This window comes from Acinonyx jubatus, chromosome D4 (genome assembly GCF_027475565.1).
Source record: "Acinonyx jubatus isolate Ajub_Pintada_27869175 chromosome D4, VMU_Ajub_asm_v1.0, whole genome shotgun sequence".
Lineage (NCBI taxonomy): Eukaryota > Metazoa > Chordata > Mammalia > Carnivora > Felidae > Acinonyx > Acinonyx jubatus.
Genome location: NC_069391.1, coordinates 30,754,089 through 30,768,530, shown reverse-complemented (window position 1 = coordinate 30,768,530; position 14,442 = coordinate 30,754,089). Strand labels below are relative to the sequence as shown.

At 40.3% G+C, this 14,442-nt stretch overlaps 1 protein-coding gene across 7 annotated transcripts in view; it reads left to right on the top strand.

The window, feature by feature from the left end:
* Window positions 1–14,442, top strand: part of PLPPR1 (phospholipid phosphatase related 1) — a 590,773-nt gene that overhangs the window by 512,628 nt on the left and 63,703 nt on the right. Inside the window, exon 1 of one of the 7 annotated variants that reach the window (XM_015068979.3) lies at window positions 6,012–13,291. The exons of the other annotated variants lie outside the window; for them this stretch is intronic. The gene's annotated coding sequence lies outside the window, so the exon portion shown is untranslated. Of the gene's footprint in view, window positions 1–6,011; window positions 13,292–14,442 lie in introns of those variants that run through there. 7 annotated transcript variants of the gene reach the window in all.

The window sequence follows — 14,442 nt, the reverse complement described above, 5'->3', positions numbered from 1 at the left end:
GTAAAATCCAATTCATTCTGCTGAACAAGAATGGATTGAGGTGACCTATGCTCTCAGAAGGACATTTCACACTCCTGGTATTTCCTTTCATGTGGAGAGATATTAGGGAAGGTACATACACGCTGGCATTTCTCCACCCCTTCAGGTGCCCCTCCCCTGGGGTGCCAAGTTTTCACTGGCAAGTTTGGAAGACGTAGGTATGCATGGCTCAGCTTCTTCCTCCTTTCTTCCCCATGGAAGCCAGACTCCACAGGAAACATGTATTCTAATCTGTTCCTTCTATGTGGGGAAGGACTGTGGTTTTCTAGCACTGTATATGACTGAGTAGATAAGTCCACTTAATTCTGTGGTTCAGTACTAGGAGATCCAAATAAGCCACATGCTCTAGCTCAGTCTTTAGAAGGAATGAGGCCCTATCCTGATTTCCCTTACACCTTCTCACTCTCTTAATTGATTCAAAACACTTGGTGGGGTGCTGTTTACCAGCTCCATTAAAAGTCAACACCACCAAACACAAAGGCTGGTAATTCAAAAACAGCGTGAAACAAAACACCACTCTCTTGTAGGCGTGTTTTTTAGGGAGTTTTTTTTTTTTAATTAGTCACTCTCTATTGTAAATATTCCATATAAACTCTGCTATACTCTCTGCCTTTTTAGTGTTTACCTAATTCTGGATCTACTTAATAAAAAGGAAGGCTGGGGAAGAGACCTAGCTGTCCACGGCCATAATTTTCCTTGGCAGGAGGCTGTTATTCTTCATACATTGATACTTTCTTCTGTTGTGTTAGGAATTATTTTCCCCATTTTACTGAGACCAGGTGAGGCTGGGTGATTTGCCCACGTTCACAGAGTTAGCAGCAGAGCAGAGATTTGAACCATCCAGCTCCCAGGCCAGAGCTCACTCTTCAGGAAAGTTTTCACTACATGGCTCCCCACAGCCACTACCCTGACACCCTATCCTTTCAGTGTTCAGACTGTTAGGAGAACAGGAAGAGGGAATAAGGGAAAAGAAAATGGCGCTCCAACAAAGAACACTTGCCGAAAGGGGCAGTGGTTTGCTGGGGAGCCATCTATAACCTAAAGTCTCCTGGCTATCAACTGGGACTTATGTTTTAGTTTAGTTTTTTTTTTTTTCTGCCCCCAAACAGGATTTCACATTGCTGTTTGCTTGTTTGTGTTGCCATTACCTTTGTAGTTATTTAGTTCAACAGCAATAAGAAACTAATGCACTTGCCTAAGAAACTTTAATTCTTTTTTATTTTGGGGGGTATAGTTGACACAATGTTACATTAGTTTCAGGTTACAACATAATGATGTGTTGTACGCTCACAAGTAGCTACCATCTGTCCTGATACATCACTATTACAATATCACTATCTTCCCTCTGCTGTGCCTTTTATTCCCATGACTTATTCATTCCATAACTGGAAGCCTGTGCCTCCCACTGCCTTTCATCCATTTTTCCCAACACCCCCACCTGCCCACCCCCTTCCACATTGTTTTTTAAGATGTCTTATTTGATTATGTTTTTTTCTGGTTTGGTCTAACCAAAATTCTTTGTGATTGCAAAACAATTCTGATGACTTTTTCTTCCAAATTTGTTCAGTTGGTTTGAAAATGTCAGTATAAAAGTCAAGTTTTCTTGACTCAGGGAATTCTCACCTCCAAGAAGGTTAAGATTCATATGTCACCACAGTAATTAAACTCATGTTGTACAGATATGTCTAAGCATATTCTACTTTTATAAGTGAACTTTGCTTACTGTTGATTTAAATGTTGTAAATAGGGTAGTGCTGTTTTCCTTCCTGTTACTGTAGGCGGCATCAGGGAGAAGGAGACTATCAGGGTTTATTAAGTTGAGAAAAATATAATGCAACTAGAAACTCATGTTCCAGGGGTGCCTAGATGGCTCAGTCAGTTAAGCGTCCACTCTTGATCTTGGCTCAGGTTATGATCTCACAGTTCATGAGATCGAACCCTGCATCAGGCTCTGAACTGACAGAGAGGAGCCTACTTGGGATTCTCTCTCTCCCTCTCTCCCTCTCTCTCTGTCCCTCCCCCCTGTCACATGTGCACTCTCTCTCTCCCTCCCTCCCTGCCCCCCCCGTCTCATGTGTGTGTGCTAAATAAGTAAATAAACTTTAAAAAAATTTTTTTAAAGAAACTCCTGTTCCAAGAATTAAGTATGGCTTCAGAGGTCAAGGCAGGTTTGATAGAGTGGTACCTAACCCATGCTTGACACTCACCTAAGAGGGATTTCATCAATGTGTGTTAAGTGAATGAAGGTAAAATTCTGGATGAGCCTTATGAAGAGGTGGGAATCAGGCAGGCTTCTTATGCATCAAATAAACTTGAATCAAATCAGAGAAGCCTATCAATATGTGTGTGTATGTGTGTGTTGATGTATCCTTCCTTTGTGTTGTTCCTTAAGGTCTCAAACTGTAAGTCCCAGAATTTTAACTTGTAAGATAGACCTCTAAAATCATTTTTGAGGATAGAGGGTAAAAAAGCTGGGATATCAAAATTTTCTATAAGATGTAATAATTCATAAGTAATTCTATCTGCCACCTAGCATTTATATCATGGTGGATGTGGAAATGTTGCATTAGTTTTCATTGGCGTTTAATAATCTCTCTCTCCGTGACTAATGGCAGGCTTATATGTGTTCCCAAGTGACAAAGTGCAGCTCTTTATCTCCTATACTGTGCATTCCAAATCTATGTATTTTCCCTTTCTTCCCCAATTCCTTTCATGATTGTGTGCCTTTGCTCGTACCAGCAGAAGGGAAGAGAGAAAAACAGACCAGTATTTGTTGTATTAGGGAAGTATCTAACACAGAGAGAACTGTTTGGTTTCACTCTCATTACAGCGACACGGGAGCCGGCAGCATCAGTGGCACCGATCCCCCCGTGATGCACACTCAGCTCCCCTCTCATTTCCTAGCACTTGGAGAATGCTGAATCTGCAGCTGCTGTGATCTTTTTCTCCTCTCTCAAGAAAGATTTTATTTAAGGCCTCCAGCATCTTTCATTTGTCTCGGCAAAACCAAATATGTACGTGCTGTACTTCTATTTCCTTAAGTTTCATTTAGAACAGATGACATTTCTATGTGGATTTTTGTAAGGAAAGTACTTTCCTATCTGCTTTGCTTTGTTGATCATTGTAAAGTGCTCGGAATCTCCAAGTGCACTTATTCTCCGAGTCAAGTTCTCCTGCTGACAGAACACCAATGCCCCCTACTGATAAGTTTGCCCAAACCTTTCTTTAGAAAAACAGGAACATCAGCACCTCTCAGCAACAAGCACAGGACCCACCAGCCTTGTCTGAAAAGGACATGTGCTTCTAGGATCATCTTAGTCTGCTTGACTAGCCTCTCATTAGGGTAATTTCCTCTATTAGTCTTTGCTAAAGCAGCTAGAAGTTATTTCATGCTTGACTGGCTTTATTAGAAAAACAATTTTAAAGGTACCCGCAGAGCTTTATACCTGACAAAATGAGAACCAGAACTAACATTTGATTATGCTAGTGTAATTCCTGTTATGTTATATTTGTATTTAATGGGGAAAGTCCCTCAAAATGCCTTTATATTTGTCTTTCTGTTTCTTCAGTATTTATAGAATTTCTGGCATAAAGAGACTTTAAAACCTTAATGCTCCAGATTTACTTGAATCCCATCTCGTGTCATGTGTGTCAAGTAATTGCTTGGTTTCCCCCAACACAGAGAACACGGCACCTATCAAAGCAACCCACGGCACCTTTGAACGGTTCTGACAAAAAGTTCATGCAAAATATTTTCTGTTCCGCTTCCAAATATTAGGCCAGTTTCTACCATTTGGCTGCTATAACAACGTTTTGCTATAACAAATCTATTTCCTATTAATCCTTCAAATATTTGGACAGAAAGATCATACCCTTCTGGCATTCTTCTCTTCCCCAGAAAGGGTGATATCAACTTTCAGCGAAGAGGCAAAGTTCTAGAAATGTGAGGCCAAGGTACAAAGACTTAGGACAGAATGCCAGTAGGATATAAAATTCCCATTTTCAAATGATGTACTAATTGTTAATCTCTCTCTGTCTCTCCTCTTACACACACACACACACACACACACACACACACTTTTCGTGGTTACCACACATATACTTTAAAAATGGCCATCTTGGGGTGCCTGGGTGGGTCAATCAGCTAAGCATCTGACTCTTGACTTTGGGTCAGGTCATGATCTCATGGTTCATGAGATGGAGCCCCGCATGGGGCTTTGTGCTGATGGTACACAGCCTGTCTAGGATTCTCTCTCTCCCTCTCCCTCTGCCCCTCCCCTGCTCACACTCTGTCTCTCTCAAAAATAAGCATTTAATTAAAATAAAAATAAAATAAAATAAAATAAAATAAAATAAAATAAAATAAAATAAAATAAAATAAAACTGGCCATCTTTGAACTTAGTAAAGGAACAGGAGATAAATTCAGTTTCTGTCACACTATGATTTGACCGTTGCAAGGAAGATCCAATCTCAGGGCTTCTTCATAAATGCCTGAAAATCATTAGACCTTCCTATTCAGCTCACATATTCTTAGGCAGAGAGCATCAGGTGAGGATTTCTGACAGGGTTGAGAAATTAGTGAACCTGGACTGAGGTTTTTTAATCAGCAAATGTCTCACAAGACCAGTTGGGTCTTTTATGAGATGTTTATCATTCCATTGAGTTCTGCCGCTTGTCTTCAGACAGATACGAAATCAAGACTCCGGTGTTCGCTGTGTAACCCACTCCTCCCCTCCTTGTATTTGCAGTCTCAATCTTGCTGTCTAGGTAGCCAATAACCAAGGTCACTGCCATGTTTTACTTAAACAATAGTAAGGCAATCGATGACCCAAAGCCAAAACCCAGCAGCCACATTTGTATCGCTGGGCTTGTTCGGCCACCAAGTCTTAAGAGTTGCTCTTTGCTATTATAATTCTCTTAAGATAATGCCGGTTGGTTTTATATGTTGTATTTTCAAGGAAGCAGACACTGAAACGGAATAGGAGTGCACAAGGCTCACTGGGGAGTTAACACCTGTGAAGAGACAGGGGCAGTATTGGGCAGGTTGTGGGTATCAGTCCATGACACAGACCAGAGGAGATCTCTGCTGGTCCAGTGCAGAGCTCTGGAGCAGAGTTTGCTCATTTAGAGTCCCCAGTTGGACAAAGATGGCTAGGCCTTAGTACCACTTGTTCAGCTGTCGACTGGGGACACTCCAAGAAAAACTTTGGCATGGGCGCGGCTAGCACTGCCTTGTTTAGTCATTGGCTGGTGCCTGCCCTGTAAAGAGCAAGACCACAGCTCAGAATTCGAGGCGCGAACAGCTGGAGGCCGCCAGCTAGCTGCGTTCCTAGCAGCTGGGCAGCAAGTCCTTTCTTGAAGGGGGAGATCTGAGTAAGACATCCGTTTTTTCCACAACAGTTTATTGTCACCAAGTCACTCTTCAATCAATCAACACGTGTAGTTGTTGCTTTAGGACTCCATTGCTGTGTAACCAACCGTGCCATTTTAATCATTTAAAACTCCAAATTTAATGGTGAAAAGAAATTTTACTTGGGGCGCCTGGGTGGCAGTTAAGCGGTTAAGCGGCCTACTTCGGCTCAGGTCACGATCTCACAGTTCGTGAGTTCTAGTGCCGCCTTGGGCTCTGTGCTGACAGCTCAGAGCCTGGAGCCTGCTTCGGATTCTGTGTCTCCCTCTCTCTCTGCCCTTCTCCTGCTGGCACTCTGTCTCTCTAGCTCTTTGAAAAATAAATAATCATTAAAAAAAAAAAAGCCTGTTTCTAAGAAAGAAAGAAAGAAAGAAAGAAAGAAAGAAAGAAAGAAAGAAAGAAAGAAAGAAAGAAAGAAAGAAAGAAAGAAAGAAAGAAAGAAAGGAAGGAAGGGAGGGAGGGAGGGAGGGAGGGAGGGAGGGAGGGAAAGAAAGAAAAAGAAAGAAAGAAAGAAAAAGAAAGAAAGAAAGAAAGAGAAAGAAAGAAAGAAAGAAAGAAAAGAAAGAAAGAGAAGTTTTACTTTGTACTTAAGTTTGTGGATCAGGAATTAGAAAAGGGTCTGGCTGTCTGGTCCTGGCTTGGGCTTTTTATGTGGGCTGCAGTTTGATGTTGGCAGAGGCTGCATTTATCCGAAGGTTCTGTGTTGGGCATTCACAACAGTTCACTAATTGATGGCAGGTGAAGCTGGCTGTCCGTCAGGAGTTGCACTGGCACTAATAGAGCACCTATGCCTTGGGCCTCTCGCAGCACGGCGACTGAATTTACAGCAGGAGCACCCCAAGATTAAACGTTCTCAAAGACCAAAGTGGAGCTTCAAGGGTTCCTCTGACCTAGTTTTAGAAGTTCTGCAGTGTCCCTTTCATTCCATGCCATTTGGTCACAGAAACCACCTTCAAAGGGAGGAGAATTCGACTCCACCTCTCAATGAGAGAAGCAGCAAATAATCTGTTACTGTGCTTAATTCTGCCATAGTTGTGTTTTGTTAGAAAAGGCGTGGCTTGTTCTCAGGCCCTTACTATGACAATAGGGAGTTACTTTTCTTTTCAATTCATGACACCTTACACAAATATTTCCCATTTGTTCAATCATTTTTCCTTCCACATGGTGTTATATTCCTTATTGCTCTTCTTCAATGTTGTTTTTTAAGTTTATTTATGTATTTTGAGCAAGAGAGACCACAAGCAGGGAAGGAGTGAGAGAGAGGGAGAGAGAGAGAATCCCAAGCAGGCTCCCTACTGTAAATGTGGAGCCCAACGTGTGGCTTGAATTCATGAACCTCAAGATCATGACCTGAGCCGAAACCAAGAGTCAGTCACTTGACCGACAGAGCTACCCAGGCACCCCAATGTTTTTTAGTTTATATCTGCCTCAATTTAAGTGCAGCATCACATCAGAACAGACTATTCTCAATATGGACTGATCAACCCAGAGAAAAGCAGAACTATTGATCCAGGGGGAGAGCAAACTTTTATGTAAGTGACACTGCAGTATTCGTGCACATTGAGTCAATTTATTGCATAAACATGAATTGAGTGTCCACTGTGTACCAGGAACTATGCTAAGTTCTGGGGCTACAAAACTTAATAGAACTTAGTCACTTCCTCGTGGAGCTCACAGTTTAGTGGTAAAGATTGTCATGCAAAACAAGTAATTACTGCTCTGTGTTATGCACTACAATAGGAAAATGAATAGGGAAAAAAATGTGAATACAAAAGAGAAAGTTTCAAATGCTGCATAGTAGAGAAAATAAGGAATTAAGCCTTAAGGAAATTCATCAGGCATAGAAATGGGAGAAAGAACAACTGAAGCAAAAGGGAAAAAACATAGAAATAGGCACAAGGAGATATATATAGCAAGCCAAATGTAGGTAAACTTACTTTTAGTAGAAATATATGATTAGTCCAGGGGCACCTGGGTGTCTCAGTCAGTTGAGAGCCCAACTTTGGCTCAGGTCATGATCTCACGGTTCGTGGGTTCGAGCCCCACTTCAGGCTCTGTGCTGACAGCTCAGAGCCTGGAGCCTGCTTCAGATTCTGTGTCTCCCTCTCTCTCTGCCCCTCCCCTACTCACGCTCTGTCTCCCTCTCTCTCTCTCTCTCTCAAAAATAAATAAAACATTTAAAAAAAAAAAGAAAGGAATGTACAATTAGCCCATTGGATACTTCTAGGGAAGAGCTATGAGATGAGACTGGAAAGCTAAGGAAGACTCAGCTCCAGGTCGTCAGGATCTTGGGTGGCATGCTAGGGTGTTGGGATTTTTTATCCCCTTGAAAAAGGAAATCAATAGATTTGTATTTTAGGAAGAGTGCTTTAGTTGAGGTATGACTTGGAGTCTGCCTGAATGTGAAATAGAAAGTAGCAGGAAGAACCAGGAACAATCCTTCATTTTCTGGCTTAAATAACAGTGTGGTGGTTGGGTCATAATCTTCAGAAAAGGAAGAGTGGGTGATAATTAAGATCAAAAATCATGAGTATGAGATGCCTAAGAAACATCTAGAGGAAGGTGTTGCATATGGATTTAGAAATAAGGGTCTGGAGTTCAGTGGAGAGGTCTAGGCTACAATTATATACCAGTGAATAGTCAAAGTATAGGTGGTAATTGAAGCCATTGGAGAAGTTCAGTGAAAAGTAAAGTCTAGAGCTCAAGAAAAAGGTTCATGTAAGAAATAAAGATTTCAACGTACAGGAGACAGTTGAAACCCTGGGAGGATGTGAGATCCCCCACCACAGATGGTGAGAAGAAAGCCTAGACTAATGGTAGAATGGATTGTGTATGTGAGGAGAGTTGAGACAAGATGGAATTCTGAGACTAGGAAAGTAACTGCAACAGAAAGGAAGCCAAGGGAAGAGAAAAATTCAAGAATAAAAAAGTGACCAGGAATATCAAATGCTGCAGAGACATCACAGAAGCTTAGGACTGAAAAATATTTAATACATTTTTCAATTAGGAGGTCACTGATGACTTAATGAGACCAATTTGAGGAGAGTGGAGGGAACCAATGTAGCTACCCCGGAGCATCTTTGCAGTGCAGAAAAGTAAAAAAGGGTGCACTCAAGGCAGTAATAAAACCCGGGGTGGGAGGGTTAATTTGTGTTTTGTGGTTTTGTGCTTTATTTTATTTTGTTTATTTTAAATGTTTAAGATGTGCCCAGACATAGTGAAAATGGAGAGGTTCGAGATTCAGAAAGAGGAAAAATAATGGAGAGCAGCATTTCCAAGAAAGACAAATTAGTTAACATCTGAGAGTGAACAGGCTTTTCCCCTAAATCCTGTTCCTTTACATTTATGTCCCTCGGGTCACTATCAGCCAATATTTGAGCAGTAGAATATTTTAGACCCAAGTGTTGGGGTTTCTGTCTGTTATCTCTATGAAATTTCTTTAAGTTGAATTCAGTCTTTCATTCCAGACTGTTGAGAATTTTCTGGATTCTCATTTTGTCTTTCAGTATATATGCTATCCCTTCAAAGTTCACATCATTCAGAGATTTGATAGAGCTGACTTCTAATTCATTGGCATGAGACTGAAAAATGCACACCTAGATTTCTCTATTAGTATTACTACTGATACATTAGTAAACTCACTTTGAGTTCATCCAATATTCAGTATACCTGTCATCCAGTCTACATTTCTATTTGTCCACCAGGTTCTCAAGGTCACCTTGTGCCAGATTCCTGGATGCAGTCTAAATAGACCATGAATAACCCATTTTCCTGCTATGCTAATCTCGTCCTCCATTAAAAAATGAAATAAGATTGGTTTGAGATGACTTGATTCATGCTTAGCAAACCCATCCTGGCTCAGAGATCAATGCTTCTTCTCCTAAGAGCAAGGAGGTTGCCCTATAACATCCATTCTACAATCAAGCCCAGAATAAACCTAAAATTCAGTTGTCATCATCAGTAATGCTTTTAATTCTGTATGCTTCCCTTTTTGAAACTGGTAAATATATTTGTCCAATTCCAACCTTCCTCCTTCTCTTCTCAGTAGTTTCTTAAAACTCTGATTTGCAAGTTTTCGGTATCCTGGATGTGATTTCTCTTAAAAGCATATTTAAACTCACTTAAAGCAACTCTGTTCTTTCTTCAATCACTGCTTACATTTGGGACAAATGCCATTCAAACTTTATAAATCTAAGGATCTTTTCTCTAGACAGGGAAGATATACAGCAAATAAATGAAGAATTCTGCTTTCTTGGTATCTTCCATCAAAATCACATTATCATTCTATCTTGCTGCATCAAATTTAATTGCAGAATTTTTGTTAGCCAGTTTACTTTGGAGTTTAAACATGTGAACACACTATAAAAGAGATTCACTGTTTTATGGTGATCTCAGCTTTCTTCCCTTTCACCTTTATGTATCTGGTTGCCAAATTTGGTCCCATCAGAAAGCTCCCCATACAGCCCAAAGAGTTTCTTTCAAGGTGTTTTCCTCCTCTCTCTTGTTAAAACTTCATTTTTGAGAGGCTTAACCACCCAGACAGATTTCTTTTTTAGGTTTTCATGCCTTAGACCCATGTCTGCTCAATCTTGGGATCTTTTAAATTCTGCTTTCATGAGTTCTAGAGTTCATGTCCAACCAAACTCAACCTTTCCTTTCTTAGATATATTTTAACAAGAGAGAGAAAAGCATGGGGAAGAAGCAACCCAAAGGCAACTCTAATATTTGATCTCCTTTCCTTTCAGAAATCTAGATAACCTAACTACCTACTTACATCAACTCCTCCTTTACCTGTAATGTCTCAGAAGAGGAGTTTTATAGCTATAAGGAAAGAAAGTGAAACTAAAGAGATATTTATGAGGAAAGTGTTTTCAGTTTCTAATGGGGTTTAGATATACTATGGGGTAATTTACAGAGTATCCCTTGTTGTATGGTTGTCTTGAGGCACTTGAGAGAACATGGGCTGGAGGTGCAGTGGTCTGTGCATTAGCGCCGTTGAGCTGGTGTCTAGATCTTATAGTTCTACTCTTTCATCCGTTCACTGAGCAAGCATACATGAAGCACCAACCACATACTAGGCTCTCAGTCTGGTGCACTGAGTTGTCACGGTCTCCCAGGTGGAACGATGTGTTTTCCGGACCCAGGGTGCTCTTTGGAATATCTTTAGGAATTACAGTGGCCTGATTATTGCTATCTGTCTCTCATACCTCTCAGTCTCTGAACATGTCAGGTCAATATAACCTTCTCTTCAATGTATTCAGTTAAAATATTTTTCCTGATTCCCAGAGAATAGAGTTACTCCCCTCCTTCCTAGGAAACAAAGGAGCCTCTGCCGAGGAAGGAATAGGGCTCAGCCTGGGTGACTCAAACAGCAATACTAACAGCTTTCAGTATCTACTTTTAGAGATTCTAAGAGAGTAATGATGTGAGGTAAAGTGTCAGTTGATGGGGCTTGGACCAGCACCCCGTCTGCACACTCTAGTTAGACAGTTGTGACATTAAAATGTCACATAAATGTGAAGACACCATTGAAATGATCTTTCCCATAGTCGATTCCCTATCCTCTAGTGGCCATTGTGAGAGGTCGAAAGGCAGAAGCATCAGTAAAGAATGAAAAGGTACCCTGTGATGAACAATTATTAGCTATTTAGAATATAACTTACTTCCTAAATCTTTTCAGCTCAACATGCCTGGCTTAAATGCTCTAAATGTGTCTTCTAAAGTAATTTCACATTTCATTGAATAAATTTCCATTGACAAGACATGCTCAATCATAAGAACCCTAGTATAATGGCAGAGTATTTAGAGTGCTAAATGATACAGATTATGCATTGTGCTGTGTTCAGAAAGTTTCAAAATGGAACAATTGTTTTCAAAGAAACAAAAATCAATCCAAAAGGATAAAAGTGAGAAAAGGAGGCTTAGATTACTTCGCAGAACCTCCAATCAAGCATGGATATCCAGCGAGTGACATTTTTTCATAAGACTCAGGGGATTATGGGCTCTGAGAGCCTTTCTGCTACCATGTGTATTAGAATAATTGTTCCTCTAATTCAAATCTCTAAGCAGCTTAATGCCTGTTCTTATCTTAGTTCAATTTAGAGAGAACATAAGAACAAAAATGCTGTATCTGTTCAGTGTCTTCTCTAAATGAAACTGTTCAAATAACTCCAAGCTCTGAGGTTATGTGGTTGACCACATAGCTGGACATTCCTTCCAAAGACAAGGTGAAGAAAGCTGCCCCAGGCCAACACTCAAAATGAAAAGTGGTCTTAGGATTGTTGGGAGGAGGAATATAATAACATCTTCTTAATGAAATACATTTGGGACCAACTTAGCCTAAGACTGGGGGAAGACTTCATGTTTCCTAGAGATGACTGCTTTTCTTTCTCTCCATCCTTTTCCATGCCTAGAATAATACTAGATATTCAACACATATTTGTTGTAATTAGGGTGGGACCCATGCTGCCTAGGGATATGTAATGCTAAATTGCCATGGCTTAGGAAACATTTCTCACCATAAGAACATTTTTTAAATGTCACATTCCTGCATTAGCACCAAAGTCTTTCTATTTTGCTAATTCACAACATAGAGGAGCTCTGGGTCCTCCTCCCTCCTCAGTACAGGTCCACTAACCTGCCTCCCAGAACATTGGTGCTACTTCTGTCATGCTTTTTGTCCTGTCTATAGTAACACCATTCAAAAACAAGGACTCTAGTCACCTCTCACCCTATGGTCTCTCATGTCCACCCAGCTCCATACAACCCTAATTGATCCTATCTCTCACCTTCCTTGACCCCTAAACTGCTGCCCTATGAGCTCTAAAACTCACAAGTGTTTATCAGTAAAGTTCCTTATCTTCGCAACCTTGTCTGAACAGTGTCTTCCTCTTTTTACTATAAACTTGGCTTTCTTAATTATATGACTTCTCTAGAGCCCTCCCAGTAGCCATGCTTTGTCTCCCACACCCCTTGTGCTACTGGAGTTGGAGACAGGGTAGGTGTTATCCTTGTTCTTCGGTGCCTCTTCTAGACTGTTGTCCTACTCACCTTAAAAACCACTCAGCTTGGAAACTCATGCTGTCCATCAGTACCACTCACTCTGCTTCCTTGTTGCAATTACACAGAGCCCTGGGCTACTTGTCCCCCATTCTTTGAAGATTCTAGTTCTTGGCTCACTGTCACTTTCTTTCCAGCTCTATTCTTGTCAGCACATTATGTGGTCTCTTTTGCACATTCCTCCTATCTCCTGACTCCTCTTTCTTTATATATGCTCACTCACTAGGAAATCACATACTCTGATAATGCCCAAAATGTATCTCCAAACTCATTCATCTGACTGCCTCCTTGACATTTCACTTAAATGGTTAATAAGCGTCTCAAAATTTATATGTTCAAAATTAAACTTCTTATTTTCCTCAGCCCCCAAAACTACTCCTTTTATAGCCTCCCCCATGTGGACAGAACTTCATTTTGTGCACTGTTATTTCCTTAATGCCTGACATATAGCAGTTTATCAATAAAAGTTTAATGAATGAATTACTTTATCTTTACAATAGTGGTTGAAAACTAAACTTACCATACACACAATATTTTACTTCTACTGTGTTGTGAGAGAGCCGAACAGGATTTTGTGAGCTTGCTGTAGAAATATGATAGAACAGCAGTATTGGTGGTGTTCTGTACCTGGTAACTGAAGTGTAAACAAACCTTTGTACCACTGAGGTCTCTGTCAAGGATCTGTGCTCCCATCTAAGACAGATCACTACCAAGGTGACTGTCTTCAATGACAGGTTTGATGGTGCCACTTGCCTGCTCAAAACCCTTCAGTCATTTCCTTTGTGAGTACATGGTAAAATGTTAACCTCCTCTGCCTGTCATGCAAACTCTCCTCATTTGAGTTTGCACCTGCTTCTTTTCTTCTCAGGGCCCCAACATGCTAATCTAAAAGGTGAATTTGGACCCTGGACACACCTGTGTTAATCAGAACTCCTTGATTACAAATGATAAAAATGAGACTGGCTTAGCAAAGAAGGGAATATACTGGCTTGTGTAACTATAAAGAGCTCTGTATGCCAACATAGAAAGGTGGCCAAAACATGTTAAGAAAAATACAAGCTGTGGGACAGCACATATAGTATGATTCTACTTCATACATTTTTTTAAATCTGCCTATGAGTGTGTATGTTTATATGCCTGGAGAGAAAGAAAAAGTCTAGAAGAATAAATACACATCATATGTTAACAGTGATTAATCTCTAGAGCGCAAAACTGATGATATATTTTTCAACTTATATAATTATATATTAGAACGTTTTATAATTTTTTAGAAGGTTCAAATTTATGGTTAACGGTAACACCTTGCTAATGCAAACCCATGATACACCATCCAATGTGTAGCCACTGGCCATGTGTAGGTATTTAAATTTAAATAAATTAAAATGATATAAAAGTTTAAATTCCATTCTTCAGTTGCAGTAGGCCTATCTCAAGGGCTTGATAGCCACATATCACTACGTGGCTTAACATATTGAGAGTACAGATATAGAACATTTCCATCAATGCAGAACATTTCTCCATGATGGGAAACATCTGGTAAGCTAGATGAACCTAGATGCTCACCTGATTGCTTTCACTAGGATAAGTGGCTTCATTTAGATGCAGCCAGAGTGAAGCAGGTGCAGGCCTGAGCACCTGTGATCTGACAACCAGCAGGAGTTTGAGTGAAGGTTCAAGTCTGTTCATTTATGCAGGATCTTCTAACATCTTTGGAAGAGGCACTGTCTTAGAGGTAATTTATTCAGTAATTTTAAGGGAAACAAGGAAAATCCCTACCCAGTAGGATGTTAAAGGAAAATGAGAACATCTACATCTTTTGCAATGTTAAGATTTACCTGTTTTAATTAGAAAGAAAAACAAACTGGTTGATTTAAAAGAATGTTATTCCTTTTCTTCTCATTTGCCTAATTCCCAAGTAATTTAGCAATGCATA